This window comes from Oculina patagonica, chromosome 9 (assembly GCF_052425735.1).
Source record: "Oculina patagonica isolate OP01 chromosome 9, crgOcupat, whole genome shotgun sequence".
NCBI lineage: Eukaryota > Metazoa > Cnidaria > Anthozoa > Scleractinia > Oculinidae > Oculina > Oculina patagonica.
The window spans coordinates 13864443-13883542 of NC_135766.1; positions in this window are offsets into that span (position 1 = coordinate 13864443).

Below are 19100 nucleotides of genomic sequence, written 5' to 3' on the forward strand. Positions count from 1 at the left end.
CTTGATTATTGACATAATGCGAGTCACTTAATTTTCGCGACATGTTATGTTCGCGACACTCATTGTTCGCGTCACTTAAGTTTCGCGATTATTATTTTTTAATCCCCAAATTCGCGAAATTAACGGGTCTTGAAAATTCCATGTAATAAGGTATTCCATATACGCGTTTCAAATTTATTTTGTTGCTACCGTCTATAACTACGCACGACCTTTTCACCGCCCGTTGAAATAAACGAAATTTGAGTATTTTGTTCATCTACCACCAGTTAGAAAGGTATCCAGTCGTGATGCTTTCTGAATTTAAGGGGTCCTAAATGAAAACATTATGATAGAAAATGAAATCGACCGGAGGGTTTGGCATAATAGCATGACGGTGGTGTTTACATGCAACTACCTAGACTTGCTAACTCCAGTAAAGCTTTTATTGAAACAACACATGACCTTTGATATTTACGTTTCCTCCCTTTTGTGAAAGCAGCAACACAGTACAAAGCTCTACGCCTAAGGCTAAATAGGATAATGGGTCTGAAAAGGTAAAAAAGCAACAGTAATGTACTTTTCTTAATCCACAATCAGGTAAACTTCATTGTAGTGGTGTATATTTTACCTCCGAATTAAAATATTTATCTGTTTTTGTAGTGGTGATGCGCGGGAAGGCTAATTTGTGCGTCGACTATTTGGCAGTTGGGAGTTCTGTACTGAAAAAAAACCCCTACAATTTTCCATTTTTACCACCGACATGTGTAGCAATACATTCTTAAAACACACCATGATAAACTTTTTAAACCTGAAAATGCATGATAATCACGGGGCCCAATTGAAAATTTAAAAAACACTGTTAAATTTTCAACCAGACGCCCAAGAAAATTCGCTAAAGCCTGATTTTCACTAGCGACGCAAGCACAAGCGCAAGCACGCAAAAGGTCAAATCAAAATACAATGCGCTTGTGCTTTTGCTTGAGTGCAAGCCGTTTTTACGGTGAAATAAGAGCAGTTATCCTTGCGCTTGTGCTTGCGTCACTATAGTGAAAACCAGGCTTAAGAAATGCGGATTTTATTTATTTTGCTGCCCTGAATTTTTGCATAAGAATAGATAAAAATAATTTGCTAACAGGGAAATTTTTTTCCCGTGGGAGAATAATCCGAATCTATGTTCTAAGAATGAAACGTTCTCCAGCTCCTATGAGCTAGCCATGCACAGCCGTTTGCTAGTGGGAAGACATACATGTTATTTGCCGGCCGGGAGGTCCTTATAGGACGAAATAGTAAGCGAGGTCTTCAGAACTGTCTGAGGCCGTAGGCTGAAGTAGCTAGGTAATCTTTATTCTAACACGGTTAAAATAAAGGGCCGTGCTCAATAGCGAGCACAGGCGGACCTATACGGACCGAACTTGGCCGCCAATTAACGTTTCTTATTTTTTCTTACTTTCTTTTCCTTACCTATAAAGATTGTGTCGCAACATCTCTGCTTGTATACGCGCATTTAATCTTAATGTTGAGTCGATCGACGGGTTAGCAAGAGCGAGAATGCTGCTTTCTATTTAGTTTCGAATGAAAGAGGTTCTCTTCAAATGAACAGTACTAAAAAAGGTTCAGCATACGTTATTTACGCTGCAGTTAATTAGTCAAGAAAAGCAAATGAAGTAATAAATATATCACCAAAGGGGGTCACAAAACTTAACGTTTTAAATATAAGATTTCGCGGTTTTCCGATAAAAAAATTTCTAACAAATGTTTTGAAAGAAACTCTGCTCACTGAGTGCTAAGCCTATTTCTAAAAAAAGCAGTTTCTCAACCTATTTACACTTTTGTGCTCTGCGTTGATTTCCAAGGGAATTTTATAAACAGTGCGAAAGTGGAAGTGCATGAAATACGTAGTTTGCCCGTCTACATACGAACAATAATGTGCTAATTAATCTGACCGTTTTAAATAAAAAAATAATCACATTTTCTTAAATTATGGCAAACAGTGGTTTGTTTTGGCAAAACGGTGACATACATGTATAAATAAAGCGTTAAACTGGTAAATAGTGTCTGAGAAGCGGCGTAGTTTACCGAATTGGCGTGGAAAACCATTGCGAAATGCACAGACAACAACGAACTACGAAAGGTAAACTGCAAACTCGATTTTGTCGATAAATCAATAAATACTCGCCTATTGAAGACTTCGTGACCTTTAATTTCCCTAGTATGATGTCCTTTTGCATTTACAACGGTTGGTGAGCAGCCTTTTCGATCTTGGAGAGCAAAACGTCTACCGTTACAAAATAATCTTGCGCAGTAAGATGTCCGTGAGCAAGATGGGAAAATTCTGCCCGCTTCCGGAACCAATCAGATGCAGGATTCGTTTTATCTTGCTAGCTCGCTTCGCGCGTTGAGGAAAAAAATATTGTTAAACGTTGTGTTCTGAAATTGAATTTTTCATTTCTAGGAATCAGTATCAATATGAGCAAGCGATAAATGCATGCACGATTCCCCACTCTAGTAAATATTTAGGCCGCAGCTTGGTTAAAAACGAGGGATGTTTTTATATCGAAAGAAAAATTTGGTTAATAAATATTTCTATGAAAGCAAAGCACACCTTATCGTCAACAAGTTTTTCTTGTCTCAATATTTACTCTCACATGTCTGTAGGGAAATGAAGTTGTCACATGAACCGAAATGGGCTACAAGTGGGCCTTTGCCAGTTTGTCACTTGATCGTGATTGTTTGAATTTGCGTGCGATTCACGTGTCTGTTTGTCACTTTAAAGCAAATAGAGCCTAATTGGTATTTTATGTCCCACTTGCACTGCTTTTCTTAGTTTTGTTAAAAGTGAACAGCTGAGACCCAATATTTACTGTTTCTAATAAGCTTTTGACGAGCGCCTTTGTCACTTGATCACGAATGTGTGAAATTGCGTGCGATTAATGTGCTTGTTCGTTTGATAGTCACGTCAGAGCAAATAGAACTTAAGTGTTCCTTTATGTTCTAGTTGTGTTGCCTTTCATAGGATTATTAAAAGGGAACAGCTGAGATTTACATTGTCTATATTTCAGTCAACAATAGTGACAGTTTTTCCTAGGCCTAATTGCCGACTGTGTCACTTAATCACGAATGTTTGAGTTCCGTGATCAGTGTGTTTATTTAAAACATTAACGCAAATAGAGCCTACTGAACTGGACCTTTAATCATAAAGAGTTCTTGAATTTTGTAAAATATAAAAAAATACGGAGAATAAAGGTAAGAGCATCGTTTCAAGTTAAATTCTATTAAGTCATTTCTGAGAATATTTATAGAAATGAGCCGTATACATGTATGCATTCCTCTTCTGTAAATATATCAACAAAACCGGAGCTAATAAAAATATAAATCGATCAGTTCCCGAACGAACAGTGTAATGACTAGTGCTTGTAGAAAATTGCCACTAATTTCCTTGCTTTCCCTATCCGAATTTTTACTCCTGGTTATTAGTGGCAGTTGGCTTGTGCTAGACGTGCTGCCGCTAGCTGTGTCATTCTTTAACACATAGAAAAAGTAGTCCTTTTTCTTCAGCGTGTCATTGTCTTTCTTTAATTTAGATTTAAAATTGGCAACTCTAGAAAATACAATATTTTGTAGATGTCTGTACATATTAAATTCATATTCCGTATGCCACCCACAACATATGCTTGAAGTCAGGTTACGCGAATTAGGGCCACAGAAAAGTTAGGCTCTGTTCCAAAGTTGAGCAGAAAATATATATTTTATGCTATGCTCAGATCAGTTTTTTTAAATCCACAAATGGCATTAAGAAGAAGAAGAACGACGGGACTGTGTAAGATTTTAAAATTCGTCAGGCAGAATGCTTGCCGCACAATAAAGAAAAATTCATATGCCTTCGATCGATAGTTCGCTGCGTTTGTAGTTGAAATGATAACAAAAGCATCCAGTAACTAGGACACAGTTTGTTTCCATGAATCTTGATATTAAGTAGATGTTTACATGTCTCAGAGGTATCTTTTCGCGATCGCTTTTAACTGTGGCATGTACACAAACTTTTCACCGACTATTATATGGTCCATTAGTTAGTAAGAGGTCCTGTTGATAAAGCTCTTTGTGCTTTAAGAAGCTCTAATTAAAAATAAAATATAAAATCGACTAGAAGGTTGGACATAATGGCTTGTGCAGGTTACAACTACCCAGACTTACTTTTTACTTTGATGACTCGTATTTTTTTATTATTAAAACGACACGTGCCTTTTAGCATTTACCTGTATGTGGCTATGGAAAGAAGTTTCTGTCGAGCTTTTTAATTTCCTTAGGTGTACAAAACTGTACGTAAGCTAAGACAAAGCCGGGCGATGATTTCGAATAAATTATGCAAGAATAAAGCACTTTTTCAGTCCCAATCTGTTAAAATATATCCCGAAAGTATAAATTTTACCTTCGAATCTAGACATTTTTTTCTCAAAAAGTCCACAAAAAAATCAGCGGCACTCTCAAAACAGCTCATGTTGCATATCAGATGACCACGCGTCTCCGGCTGAAAAGTAAACACGTACGCGCAAGGAAGATTAGAAGGAAATATTCACTTTATATTATTTTTCTGTTTTTGATTATTCACGTTTTTGTATGAAATTGATCACTGACAACAGTTTAGTCAACAGCAACATAGCCGGAAACTCTTCATTAAAAATTCTCTTAAGCTCTGGGCTTGAAAAAGCCAAATCAAACAATCAAAATAATGCTCAATGCAATGTCTGCGCTACGTATCTCTGACAACCTCAAACAATTCTCACAGAGTCGGGGCTTCACTTAAAATTCTGGGCAAGCCAAAAAGTTTCATTGTAAATTCATAATGGTTTTATTCTATAAAGATAATACAACGAGCCAAGTAAGGCCTTGTTAAAAGCTACTGCATTTTGGTATTTTATTCCCAGCTTTCGTATGAATATTTTCTTATGCTCTAATGATGCTGTGGATCGGCGAAAACACGGAAGCTAAAGACCTATCTTGTCTTATTTAATCATTATTATTCAATACACTATTAAAGGGATACTCTATACTCCAGAACAATATTTTAAAAATTGATAGCTTATAACCCAAATAAAAGATATTGAAAAGTTATAAGAGGACATATGCACAAATTTCAAACAAAAATGAAAATTCTTGGCAAGAGCCCTGTAATGGATTTCGCTCATTCTCTTACCATGGGTAGGCCTTAATATAAAATAAATCACAGTATACTTTGTTTGGCTAAATATCGATTTGTTTTCGAGAAAATCGATAATTCTAAAATCCAGCAAAATTGACGCTTTCGGAGCTCAAAATTTATGCCGAGTTTGTTAGCTTCGCGTCGAAAAATAAAGCACTCTGGAAGAAAAATACCTATTTAATATCGAAGAATAACATCAAATTAGTACGTCGAAAGCAATTTCTGCTCTTAAAGTCCTTTTATTTACAAAATATAATTAAGTTTATTCGACACACTTTTGATTTAATTCAAAATAGGTCAAACTTATCGCTTTATTTAAGTATGAGCGAAGCGAAATAAATGGCCGAAAATTTGGTATTAGACAGATAAATGATTGTTCTTTTCGATACTAAAAGGATTTCCTGGAGAAATAATTTAGTGCGATGCTTTCAGATCTCAAAGTTGCTTAAAATTCGTTAATTTAACCGACCGTGACATTGTTGATCTTATCAACATTATGTAAACATTCCACGCAAAGGTTAATTTTCCCCATGTGAACTTCAACTGAGTAAAATAAAAACATAGACTTGCTTACCGTGGTGTTCGTGGTGTTCGCTGATACATTGTAAATCCTGTTTTCCTCATTTACGACAAAACCTAAGCCCTCGGCGAAGCTGTTATCCAATTTTCTTGACGCGCCATTTGTAACTGATTTCCACGTATTGAAGTGACAGTTCTTTTCCATGCATTCTTGAAAACAGTCCTGAGTCTTAACTGATCAGTGTAAACAGGAATACGAAGTACTTTGCTTTAAATCAACTTAAAGCTTAGCAGCAGTGGTAGATAAATCGATACGGCCGGCGAATCTTCGTTTCGAAAACCGTCATTTGAGATTTGTCGGCCCTTTGTCCTGCGGTATGCAGATAATTAATTCACACTTGAGTAACTTCCGGCACATGAAATCGACAACCACCGTGACCAGAAAGCACCCTGCTTTTTGGTGATTGGTTGAGGCACTATTTTTATCATTTTAACATAAGCTCTCAATGAAAAACTTTTGGGCTGAGAGAGTTGTTAAATGGTTGTTAAATGGTTGCATGAAAGCGCTTTTAACTTCCGGGTCGAAAGTTCTTCTGTTGCGTTGCTTCGCTTTGCTGCATATTTTTTATCCAGTTCTTACCCTTGTTCCAATTCTTGATTAGGCTAAGGCAAAACAGTTGTAGAGTCAACTCTCCCTTATTGAAGATCTCTATAAGACGGACACCTGGTGTTAGTCCTGTCCTTGCCGTTTTTTCAGTCATTTTTATACTCTAACCAGCTAGGCTACGTTTACACGGGACCGGACCGGAGCCGTTCCGAACTGGACCGGACCGGATCGGCCTCTGTTTACACGAAAGCGTTTGGCACCGATCCATGTGTTTACACAGGACGGTTCTGGAACCGGTCCGGAACGGTTCCATAACTTGACCTGCAAAATAGCAGGTCCAGTTTTGGTTCCGTCCCGCACCGGTTCCAGAACGGCCCCGTGTAAACAGAAGGCCTATCCTATCCGTGTAATTAGAAGGCATATCCTATCCGAAAATCGGACCGAAACGTTCCGGACAGTAGCAGTGGTTGATAAATCGATTCGGCCGGCAAATCTTCTTTTCGAAAACTGAGATTTGTCGGCCCTTTGTCATGCGGTGTGCAGATAATGTATTTCACACTTGCGTAACTTCCGGCACATGAAATCGACAACCGCCGTGACCAGATCCCAGATAGCACCCTGCGTTTTGGTATAGTATTGGTTGAGGCACCATGTTATTGCTATATTAATATAAGCTCTAAATGAAAAACTTTTGGGCTGAACATGTAATTAAGTTTCACTTTAGGTAGCTACCGTTTGTGAAAGTTGCTAAATAGTTGCATGGCAGCGCTTTTAACTCCCGGGTCTAAGGTTCTTCTGTTGCGTTGCTTCGCTTTATAGTTTTTTTTTTGTTCTTACCTTTGTCCAAGTTCTTGATTAGGTCAAGGCAAAACAGGTGAAAGCAAAATCTAAGATGTTATCGTTGGATCCGTCTTCCGTGAATGTTAAAAAATATGACCATGTATATTCTGTTGGGGTCCGGCGTAAACAAGGGAAGATGCCCCCCGCCAGAGCTTGCGGGGAGGGACAAGCGCCTCGCCGTCAGGGAACCCAAATGTTTTAAAAATATCATTGTCATTATATAAATATTTTGTTTTTAAACCTGTTTTCCGGTGTGTTTTTGAGTTGATTTGGAAGCTATTAGGGGAAAACGGTTTAAGTTTCAAATATTATCCGCAGTCTATTCCTTCATATAAATAAGACGGTTATAATACGACTCAGGTTTCCAAACAACAAGAGATATAACTAATAACTTTATAATCACTTTAATTCTCAATTCAACAGGCGAACTTTATTAGGAAGGAGTTGTCGAAGCTGGGGTATTCCCCAAAAACGGCTCTGTGCCGTCCAATGAGGTCGTGGTTTTGGGTTCCCGATCTAGAACGGGATTTTCAATATCAGACGATATCTAGAACGAGATATGGTATTTTGAACACACAAAAGTTCCAAAATATCAGCAGCCAAAACGGGGTGACTTGTTTCTAGAACGCAATATCTTTTGAATGCAAGTTCTTTCTAACTGAATACGTACCATCCTCGGAGACCCAGGGGCAGTTAGTGGGGGCGACGTGCAGCTTATCGGGACAACGGGATTTTCGGGCGAAAGTTTACAACATAGAGCGTAACAGCCCCTGGGCACTTTGTCTTACCGAACCAGTTCCAAAAGCGTTTGAACTCCTTCCTCCTGATTGGCCACAAAAATATTTTTGTGGCCAATCAGCGACGAGGACCGGCCAGGAGACTCTGATGTCTTCTTACACGAAGTTGTTTTCCTCATAGAGTCGTCGTGGATGCTCTGCCCATCAATCGGATGCTATTACATGGAGAGTCTCAGAAAAAAAATAAGCCTTAGGCGACTGCCAGTTCTACACTGTTAGTTGCGCGCTTTTTAATAGTTATTCGAGTAAACAACAATTCTTATTATTTTTCTCGGTCGTTGTCCGACTTCTGGAACTTGCCACGGTCTGGGTACTTCACTGCACGGGCCACGCGTTAGCGAAGATATCGCTGTCGTCACCTATTGTTATTTTGTTGCCAGCTTGACAGTTAAAACAAAGGGTTTTTGTTTAATTTGTTGGATATTTAAATAACAAAAACAAAACTTTTAAACAAGAGGTGCTCGCGTATAGCTTTAAAAAACTTTTGGTTTCCTTGCGCTATGCTACATTTAACATATTGCCAGGCCTCGTTGATTTGTTTTTGTTTTGCTCTTTTATCTGAGACCCACGTAGTATCATCCGATGGACGGGCTTAACAACGACGAATAGTCTATGAGGAAAACAACTTCGTGTAAGAAGACGTCAGAGTCGCTCTTCTGGTCAACCTCGCTGATTGGCCACGAAAACTGTTTTTGTGGCCAATCAAGAGGAAGGAGTTCAAACGCTTCTGGAACTGGTTCGGTAAGACAAAGTGCCCAGGGGCTGTTACGCTCTATGTTGTAAACTTTCGCCCGAAAATCCCGTTGTCCCGATAAGCTGCCCGTCGCCCCAACTAACTGCCCCTGGGTCTCCGAGGATGACTGAATACCAGAGGCCCTTCCAATTACGCTGGTAAAAAGGGAATGTTATGCTTCTAACAATGCTTGTTTTTTGTCCGATATAATGCTCAACTGTAATTATGCTCATTTTTTTTTTAATAATGCTACTTTGGTATAAATGCTTTGTTGTACTTTGCAGAAATAAATACAAAATATGGCATCACGTCAGAAGTCCATAACAAACTTCTGATTACGTGTACTTTTCTTCACCTAGCTTAATCTAATGAAGTGAAAAGCACCCTTTCCTTAATTTTTACACCAATAATTTTTTATACAGTCATAAATGTTCAGCGTTTTATTATAAATTGTTTACCGTGACTGGTATTACAACTGCATATACATGATATATGGTCCCTTTTTTCCCCACCCCTTCCCCACCTTTCCTTCCCGCTTTTATTTCGCCCAATCCTCCACAGGAGAAAGAAGGAGAGCTTGTTTACAGGCTAGACTACACAGCGGAATATATATTTTTAACTGACATTCACGGGAGACGGATCCAACGACGCCATCTTAGGCTTTGTGTACAGCCAACTCTCTCTGAAACGGGTACCTTCGGGACCGGCTCCAACTCAGTTCGTCTAAAAGAGATCTCCGTCTTATAGGGATTTTAACGTCGTTTCAAATTTTCCACTGAAGAAGGGACAAGGATTTGAACAAGGGTAAGAACTGGATAAAAAATATGAAACAAAGCGAAGCAACGCAACAGAAGAACTTTCCACCCGGATTTCATGCAACCATTTAACAACTCTCTCGAACGGTGGCTAACTGAAGTGAAACTTTATTACAAGTTCAGCCCAAAAGTTCTTCATTGAGAGCTTATGTTAAAATGATAAAAATAGTGCCTCGACCAATATTTCGAAAAGGAGGGTGCTATCTGGTCACGGTGGTTGTCGATTTCATGTGCCGGAAGTTACTCAAGTGTGAATTAATTATCTGCATACCGCAAAACAAAGGGGCGACAAATCTCAAATGGCGGTTTTCGAAAGGTAGTAACGAAAACGAAGACCCCGAAAACGAAGACCTAAGACCTAAGACCCATACAAAAACTAAGACCCGTACGAAAACTAAGACCCATACGAAAACTAAGACCCATACGAAAACTAAGACCCGTACGAAAACTAAGACCCGTACGAAAAAGTTTTTGTTAGTGCTTCTTAGTGTAGTCATATCAATAGTGACCTTTCATTCATTTGCCGGGGCCGACAGGCGTACTTGCCAAGATGTTTTAATTTTACTCATGTAGCGCGTAGCGAGGCGTACTCACTTCAAAATGTAGGATTTCAATGAAACTTGATCGATACGTTCTCAGTACTCGTCTGCTTCAATATTATTCCAATCCAACACTAATTCGTAGAGTACAAACATCGCACAAAACGAGTACAAATGTCACACGATATTTGACCATATTTGTACTTGTCTCATTTCCTCGACCAAAAGATTAAAAACCTTGGCAAGTCATGTGTGACCTAGGCTCCCGCAGTGCTATCAGAATGGAATTTTCAAAAGGAACAGCATCTTTTCATTCCGTTTGCGTGTTGAAGTATCTGTAACGTTCCATTTGTCGAAAAATTCTCACCGAAAACTCCATGTAAATGTAAAGTGCTCATTGATTTTCGATTTCAGTAGTACGTTCTCAGTACGCTCAGTCTGCTTCAATATTATTGTCACTATTATTAAGGTCACGCAACTCTGGGTAACGCTGGTTTTTGCCGGGTATTCGTTTTCGTATATACCCGACGTTACTAATCGAACCAAATCGAACGTTCGATTAATCGAACTTACTCGAACTGAATCGAACTGTAATCACGCGATTAGGTTCGATTAAGTTCGGTAATCGAACAGAATCGAACTCTCACAAAAAATTTTGAGTAATCGAACTAAATCGAACGTTCAATTAAGTTCGATTAGGCTCGATTAAGTTCGACTGGGTTCGATTTGAAAATCATGGAAAATGGATGTTGATTAAAAAACAACGGTCGTAAAATTCACGGTCTAATTACATTTGGCTATTCTTCGCGAAATCTTAACCGAATCAGGAGTACCCTTCAAAACATCTGATAAAAAACAAGTTCTTATAAACAAAGTCCGCGAGCAAAGAAATAAACGACAAAATCGTACTGAATCTACAGAAGTCGACGTTTGCTTGCAAGCGACCATAACACAGGAATTCACAGAACAGCAAACATTGAGCGAAGAAGACAGACTAGGAAACGACCTAGCTGATGGCTCAGAGAAGTTGCTCAACAGTGTCCTTAGAACAGAATGCCGTTTTCAAGTTATTTATTTTGATTCTAGACGGCATCGCTTGCTAAAGATATTGATCATTATATTGTTTTTTCTAGCCACCTCTGTAGATGTGAACATGTTTAAGTTCATTGAAGGATTTTTTGCATGTGTTAAGCTGTTGAGCGACCTTTTATGTGCTGAAATCGCTGAATTTTTTTTAGAGATTGCCATACTGTTAACGACTCTGTTGCTAATTTTAATTGCTTTCCTTGCAAATATGGCGGTTTCATTTATCGCACGTTATCTAGATCTCATAATCTTAAGTAACGAATTCCGCTTTCAAGGACGGGTTTTTTGCAGTTAGGTTAACTTATGTCAAATAACTTGAAAACAGTTTTTTAGCATTGTTTCAGTTTATAATATTTTGCTTGGGTTATAGTGTGCGCAGCTGACGGTTTTGTTGGGGAGCGAGTGAGCGGCAAGCTTAAGGTCGCTAGAAACAATCGGCAAAGTGAAAGAAGGCGAGTCTTCGCAGTAATCTCCCACGCGTGCTTTCCGACGAAATCGCCAGCTACGCAGACTACTTGGGACTCCATAGGTTGATAACATGAAATAGAACTAGAGTGAAGGAGGATTTATTTTCTATTGTCTGTTGAACTTTGCGTTTCGGGTTTTTTTGCCGAAAGTCCATAAATAAAAAATTTATTCATTTATTACTGTTACTTAGACAGACTGTTCAATTATCTGGTTGTATGAGGGTGAATTTAAGATTTGTCTTTTGTGTTTGATTAAGTTCGGGAATTTGGTTCGATTAGTTCGGAAATCGAACGGAATCGAACTCTCTCACACAAAGTTTTGGGTTCGATTCTGTTCGATTATCGAACTAATCGAACCGAATCGTTCGATTAAGTTCGATTCAGTTCGATCAAGTTCGATTACCGAACTGTTCGATTAGTAACGTCGGGCAAATGGCGCGTCAAGAAAATTGGATAACAGCTTCGCCGAGGGCTTAGGTTTTGTCGTAAATGAGGAAAACAGGATTTACAACATATCAGCGAACACCACGGTAAGCAAGTCTATGTTTTTATTTTACTCAGTTGAAGTTCACATGGGGAAAATTAACCTTTGCGTGGAATGTTTACATAATGTTGATAAGATCAACAATGTCACGGTCGGTTAAATTAACGAATTTTAAGCAACTTTGAGATCTGAAAGCATCGCACTAAATCATTTCTCCAGGAAATCCTTTTAGTATCGAAAAGAACAATCATTTATCTGTCTAACACCAAATTTTCGGCCATTTATTTCGCTTCGCTCATACTTAAATAAGCGATAAGTTTGACCTATTTTGAATTAAATCAAAAGTGTGTCGAATAAACTTAATTATATTTTGTAAATAAAAGGACTTTAAGAGCAGAAATTGCTTTCGACGTACTAATTTGATGTTATTCTTCGATATTAAATAGGTACTTTTCTTCCAGAGTGCTTTATTTTTCGACGCGAAGCTAACAAACTCGGCATAACTTTTGAGCTCCGAAAGCGTCAATTTTGCTGGATTTTAGAATTATCGATTTTCTCGAAAACAAATCGATATTTAGCCAAACAAAGTATACTGTGATTTATTTTATATTAAGGCCTACCCATGGTAAGAGAATGAGCGAAATCCATTTAAGGACTCTTACCGACATATGTTTGACCGTAGGAAACCTGTGCTCATAAGCGGTCAATCCTCCTAGTTTTCCTCCAAATGGGGAACGTTTCTTGACTTGCGGCTTGAGCTTTGGCTCTTGCTCAAGAACCGGAAGTGACGTAGAAGAGAGAACTCGCAAAATCTCACCGATAAGATTTCTTGACGCTATGGAAGATCTGCTGAGCTATAATAAAGCTCTCCATGTCATATGTAGTGCCAAAATATAGTCAACCCTTTCATTTGAAATACCATAGAAGAACTAGTTTCTCTCTGTGAATAATTTTGGCGTCGGATTCTGCTCTCGTAAAGAAATATATTCACACTATTTTGCAAGTTAAATCGCTGCATGGTAATATTCAAAGATTCTTTGTATCGAAAGTATATTCACGTGTGTAAGTTAGCTATCAACATGTATACGAAGACGTTGATTTAACCAATAAAGTAAAATAGAGTTTATTGAACAGCAGTATTGTTGTGCCCATTATATGTGAAAATTTATTTATACCAGCCCAAACAGTTCGACGCCACCTCGGCCGCGTACATGTACAATTGCAACACTATTTACCTGGGAATTTAGGATGTAGCGCACGTTATTTTAATGCCCCTGAAATGCCACATGGCTGTATAGCTGGTGGATGTGCTAACACGCACAAGAATGGGGTAGGCCTTCACAAGTGTGGTCCTCCAGACACAAAGAAACATAGCGAGAATGCGACATAAACATCTTCTCTCCCGACAATGGCGCCGTGCCATAAAAAGGTCTCTAAGCACATACAAAGGCGCTACGAAGAGCTTTATCATAATAAACAAAAAGCTACTAGGGTAAGTTTGAAAAGAAATTAAAACTTGTCATTACAAATTTAAAGCGGGGGAAATTTGTTCGCAAACTTCGTTCAGAATTATGCTTATCTGTCTTATTCTATTTTAATATCCCCGCGGAACATACACAGAAAGAAGGATTGCAGTCTGCAGTCGACTTCAGGTTAAGATAATAACAAGGGGTTACAATCGGCAGTTTATGCAGAGAAATATTGTCTACAATTGTAGAGGTTGGCCACCCAAACCCAGAATACAGTGAAAACGATTCTGTATAAATTCGAAGCAGCTGTAGCGCTGAAGGCAAGTTTGGCTTCTCTACGTATATACTATTGCGCAACTATCCTGTTGCTGTTTTTCGGTCACCACGCAGTCAATTAAGGCTGGTTCTCATATGATCGCCCCGATCGTTTCTATCGCATCGATCGTTTGCAAATACTGAGACGATCGTAGGCGATCGAAGCGATTGGAAGCGATCAGGGGGTTCTCATATGATCGCCCCGATCGTCTGGTATATGCAAAATAGGGTTAAACAAACAAGATAATAATTCATGATCTTTTCTTTGTTCCCGCATATGAATATTCGATTTTATTCCGATCGACGTACGTGTGTTTCTTCAAAACTGCGATATCGCTTATGGCAGCCTTCGATGCAAAAGCAAACCTCGTGGCCTCCTCTCTTTTCGGAATTGCCGTTTTACGGCGAAGGAGCAAAAGGGAGGCCAAATGGAAACGTAGTTCTGGGTAATACTGATGCACCATGGGACAGTTTGGATCGCTTCGATCGTCCCCCTCTGTGAAAGTAGTTCTCATATAATCGTTCGCGATCGCCGCGGTCTGCGACCGATCGCCCGGATAGAACAGGGACGATCGAAGCGATCGCGATCGCCCCGATCGTCGCAGACGTTAGTGATCGTCTCTGTAATGTTCTCATATGATCGCCCCGATCGCAAGCAAACTTTTTGAAGCGACAGAGGCGACAGAGACGATCGGGGCGATCATATGAGAACCAGCCTTTACGGCCCACCAAATGCGCGCACTCTATAACTTGATCAAGTCTCTAGCAGTTTCTACACTGTCACCTAAAATCTCCGATCGAAATATGTGCATATAATCGCACCTAAATAATCGAATCACATGTAGATGTAAACAACACAAACGCACTCTCACCGGGAAAATATTAAACATCGAGACGCACACGAAAATACACAGAATAATTCACAACAAAAGGAATATGAGCAGGAAACTTTATTGTCATGTTGAGCTTATTCATTCACTTATGAAATCTTGTTACAAAAATTACGGGTTGTAACGAAAAGATCTCACAATAATAAAGAAGAAGATTGATCGCTGACCAGTCTGTTTTGCAATTGCAAATAATTGTCCTTCATCGGATTCATTTGTTCGAATTTGTGGTATCTCTATCTGGGCTAGTTTCACTGTCGTAAGGTTCGAACAGGTACGGCTGAGTCCCCTGGCAGCTTTCCTGTGACATTTCTTTGGTAGAATCCTCCTAGCTTACTTCAGAAGAACGAGAAGAAGAACAACTCGACTCCTCTGACTTCATATGATTGCTTTATGATAGACACGCAAAGACCTTGTCGAGTTCTTCTTTCTACGTCGTACATCACGTGCCACAAAGTCGACCGTTTCACTTCCGGTCCTCAAATTGAGTGAAATTTCGCTTTTCTGACATAATTTTCAGGAATAAGAATTTGTTATACCCAGTTGGTTTTGTTTCTCAATTGGTTTTGTAGTGCATATGCTACATTTTTAGCAAAAGTTGAAATGTGGTGTAGACAACTTCAAAAGTTTTACCTTGCAACAGTTAAAAAAAGTTAGTAATCGCAAGATAGACACCATTATCTATTGCTTATCTCGCAAGCAGAGCAAATAAGGAAATCGAAGAATAAATATTGTTCATTTATAATTTATGTCGGTTCACTCCGTTTTGCTTGTAATAGGGACCTTAAGATACGAGGACGGGAAGGCCAGGACGGCAACGGCAGTGGACGCGGGAAACTCACGCGGGTCCCGTCATGTCGCCAAAGACAAAATGCTTAAGATGTTTATGTATTTTCGTATAGGATGGCAACGTCAATAAAACTAATCATTTCGAGTTGGTAGAAATGATTTCCTATCAAACTTAATCGATTATAAACGGAAGACACTGAATTTGTTCTTCTTGATTTATATAAAACAAACATCTAAGTATTTAATGAAGGATTCAACATTTCCATATGAATAAACTAATACGAAAACACTGCACGAAACGATCTGGCCTCGTTTAAATGAGTGACCTAGAAAAAAGGGTACAATCCCATTCTCAAAGAGCCAAGGGTACAATCCCATTCGCAAAGAGCCAGAGCGTCAAAAATCCTGTCGAGAATCCTAACTTCGTGCAAATGTTGCATTTCTATCTGTAATTGTATTTAACAAGAGTTTGTAATAAACAAACATAGCATCAAGTTCCGGCCGGGTATTGTAATAACACTGCATAGCACAACTAAAGATCAATTTATTTATGTACAGTTATTAAATTCACGCAGTTGCTCGATAGATGCTTTCAGTGCACTCGTTCATACATAATTTTCTCAACTGTACGTACACTGATTTTTTTCTTTGCATGTTTCCTTTTCCGCTTGAACACTCGACCGTGATACCGGCGTGATAGCGACTGAAACTCAAATGAACAGATGAAGAATATTTTCACATTTTGTCGAAATTCAACGTATTTCTACGCTACAAGCACGAAAAATGCGAACTTGACAAACATTCTCGTCATTATAACTGAAAAAAACGTCGATTATAACATTTGCCAAGCCAAAACAAGCGTAAATACTCACGTTCCAGATACGACGGCAAATCAGGTGAAATGCCGTCCTCGACGAGACGAGGACGGCAGGGAGATGAGTCGAGAGTTCTCTTGCGCATGCCTGGTTGTCTAAATTTACTTCCGGTAGCCGTTCTAGCTCGTCCCGTCCTGGTATCAGGTCTCTAATGACATAAAATAAGAAACTTAAAGAATCACGGGAAGTGGTTCTCACGCGGTTCTTCGACGAAGTCCAGTAAACTTCCCTGTTCCTAGTTTTCAAAAGGGCAAACGGCAAAAATGAAACTTTTGCCGTCTCTCCAGAAGAGTGAAATTATTTGTATTTGCAATGAAAGGTAGAAGACGTTATTCCATTTCTGTGTTCTTTATTTACGGATTAGAAGATAAGAACTCAAAATCAGAAGTCATCTTTGCCGTTTGCCGTCTGCCGTTAACGTCATGCTTAACCTCTCTAATATCTTTTTTTCTGTCATCGCACGTGTGAGCCAAGCTAGGATGAGGTACAAAACCCGCGTGCTGATGACGATCGGCCGTCGAGAGAGATTTTCATAATCTTGAGAGCGGAGGCGAAAAGGTTCACTTGTTGGGGCCTTTCTCCTCTACGACCAATCGTCTTTGTTGAAATCATTCAATTTTTGTACACTTTGGAAACACGTCAGGCAATTTAGTCGAGCCAAGATTCATATTTTGGCCAAACGAAGACGATCCAAAAACACTGAGGCGTACTAAAAATGTACAATAAGGTACAATTAGGTTTTGCCGATCAGGAATACGGCGATGTCATCCAGGGAAGTAGGCAAGCTTCAGGTGGGCTATTTGCGGATTTGCGAATTTATTTACTATCGCTTCAGCAGTTACTGCTGGAAGTCTGGCTAATAAGTGTTGCATCGAAGAACCAAAGTGGCACAAATTGGAGATGTTTGTTCGTAGGAAAATAAATCTAATAACATTAATTCAAATTGAAGTGATTTTGATTACAAATACAGTGGTCGACTTTTGGTCACGCACTCGAAAGCTGGCGTGACTGATTTTATAATTTTTGTGTGCTATATCGAATATATTTTTTTTTCGGAGAAAAAACAAGTTATTTGCCTTATTCCAAGTTTACATAGGTTAAGGGAACTTTCCGTCGATAGTTTTTATCTTAAATCCTGTAAAAGATTACGTATGAGAATGCTCTTTCGATTTGTATGCCGTAAAATAAATATTCCTACGCAACAATGAGAAAAATTGCATGACAGACGAGAAATAGTCATTCGTGTTAAAGGTTCGTAGTATTTAAAAACTGTTCTGCGCTCGATAGTTTCGACAGGCGATCCAATGAAAATGATCGATTTCGAACCTATAGTCGGTTCGTTTTAAATCACGCTGAATCACATGTAGGTGAGATGTAAAATATCGGATTTGAAGAAGAAAGAAAAAACATAGAGTTGGTATTTCTTATAAGTGCTACCCATATGCAAAAGGAGGGAGCGAATTTGATATGTACACTTGATCAATTACAGTTGCCATGGCCTTGAGAAAGGGCCAACGGAAAATACAAAGAACCAGATCCTGGTGGATCTCATCAGCAATTGGATAAATACGAACAAATTAAATAACAGTTTAAGTCCGCTATGCGTACATGTGTGGACTTCCATTATGAATTATTTCACTGTACATATAAGCACTGAAATCTAAGTTGACAGTCATTTGGAATATCGACTCACGAGTGAACAACTTCGGCCCGGTTCAGACGCCGATCTTTTCATGACCCGACATGAAAAGATCGGCGTCTGAATCAAATTAGAACGGCTATTTCAATTTGGAACGTCTCACTCGTTCTTCCCGCCTGGCTTGGCCGAGAATATCGGTCTAGTCTCTTTGATTCAGACGCCGTACTTTTCATGTGACGATCCCAATTCATAAATTATTATAATGTATTTTGCCATGTATTTATAATTCATATTTATATTATAATGTATTTTGTATTAGGAACGGCCTCGGAACTGCCAAAAAGTACGGCGTCTGAAGCAAGAGGCGTACTTTTGTCAATTTGGGTCGGCCCAAATTCGAATTGAGTTCGGCTCATGAAAAGTACGGCGTCTCAACCGGACCTTAAAGTTTGCAGTCGAATAATTCGAGACACGAGACGAGAAAACAAAGAACTTATCAATCGATTACATGTAATTTTTCACAAGACTGTTAGAAGAAAACAAGTACCCTTCACTTCGTTTCAAGGAACACCTTAAGTTGCCGTTGCCATTTTTTGAGATGTCACGCAATGCTCCAACACTAACAAAATTGGCGTTCTGTCCGCCAACACAGTAGCCTGAATTTCAGACGTCTCTCTCTGGTCGCCTGCTCCTGAAATTCAGGCTACCAACACAGGTGAATAAGTCTGCAGTGAATTTTAATGATGTTACCCTAAACACGAGACCTTGACGGCTAAAAACATCGGTGTTCTGCAACTAAACACCCTAAATACTACCAAAATCAGTATTCAGAAAAAGACCGTGACTTTCCCGTCCCGTTCATATCCCCCACCGTCACGTAGTTTACGACAGATGCCATTTTTTCATGGAAATAAAATCTCAAAATCCTAAAAAAGCTAGTTTTTGAAACCAAAAGCCTACCCTTACCGCTAACAAGAAAGGATACTTATTTTCATTCAAAAAGAAATGTTGCGTGCAAGCACGTGAACTGTCTCAGAACAACTCCTCGATAAACTTATTTTCT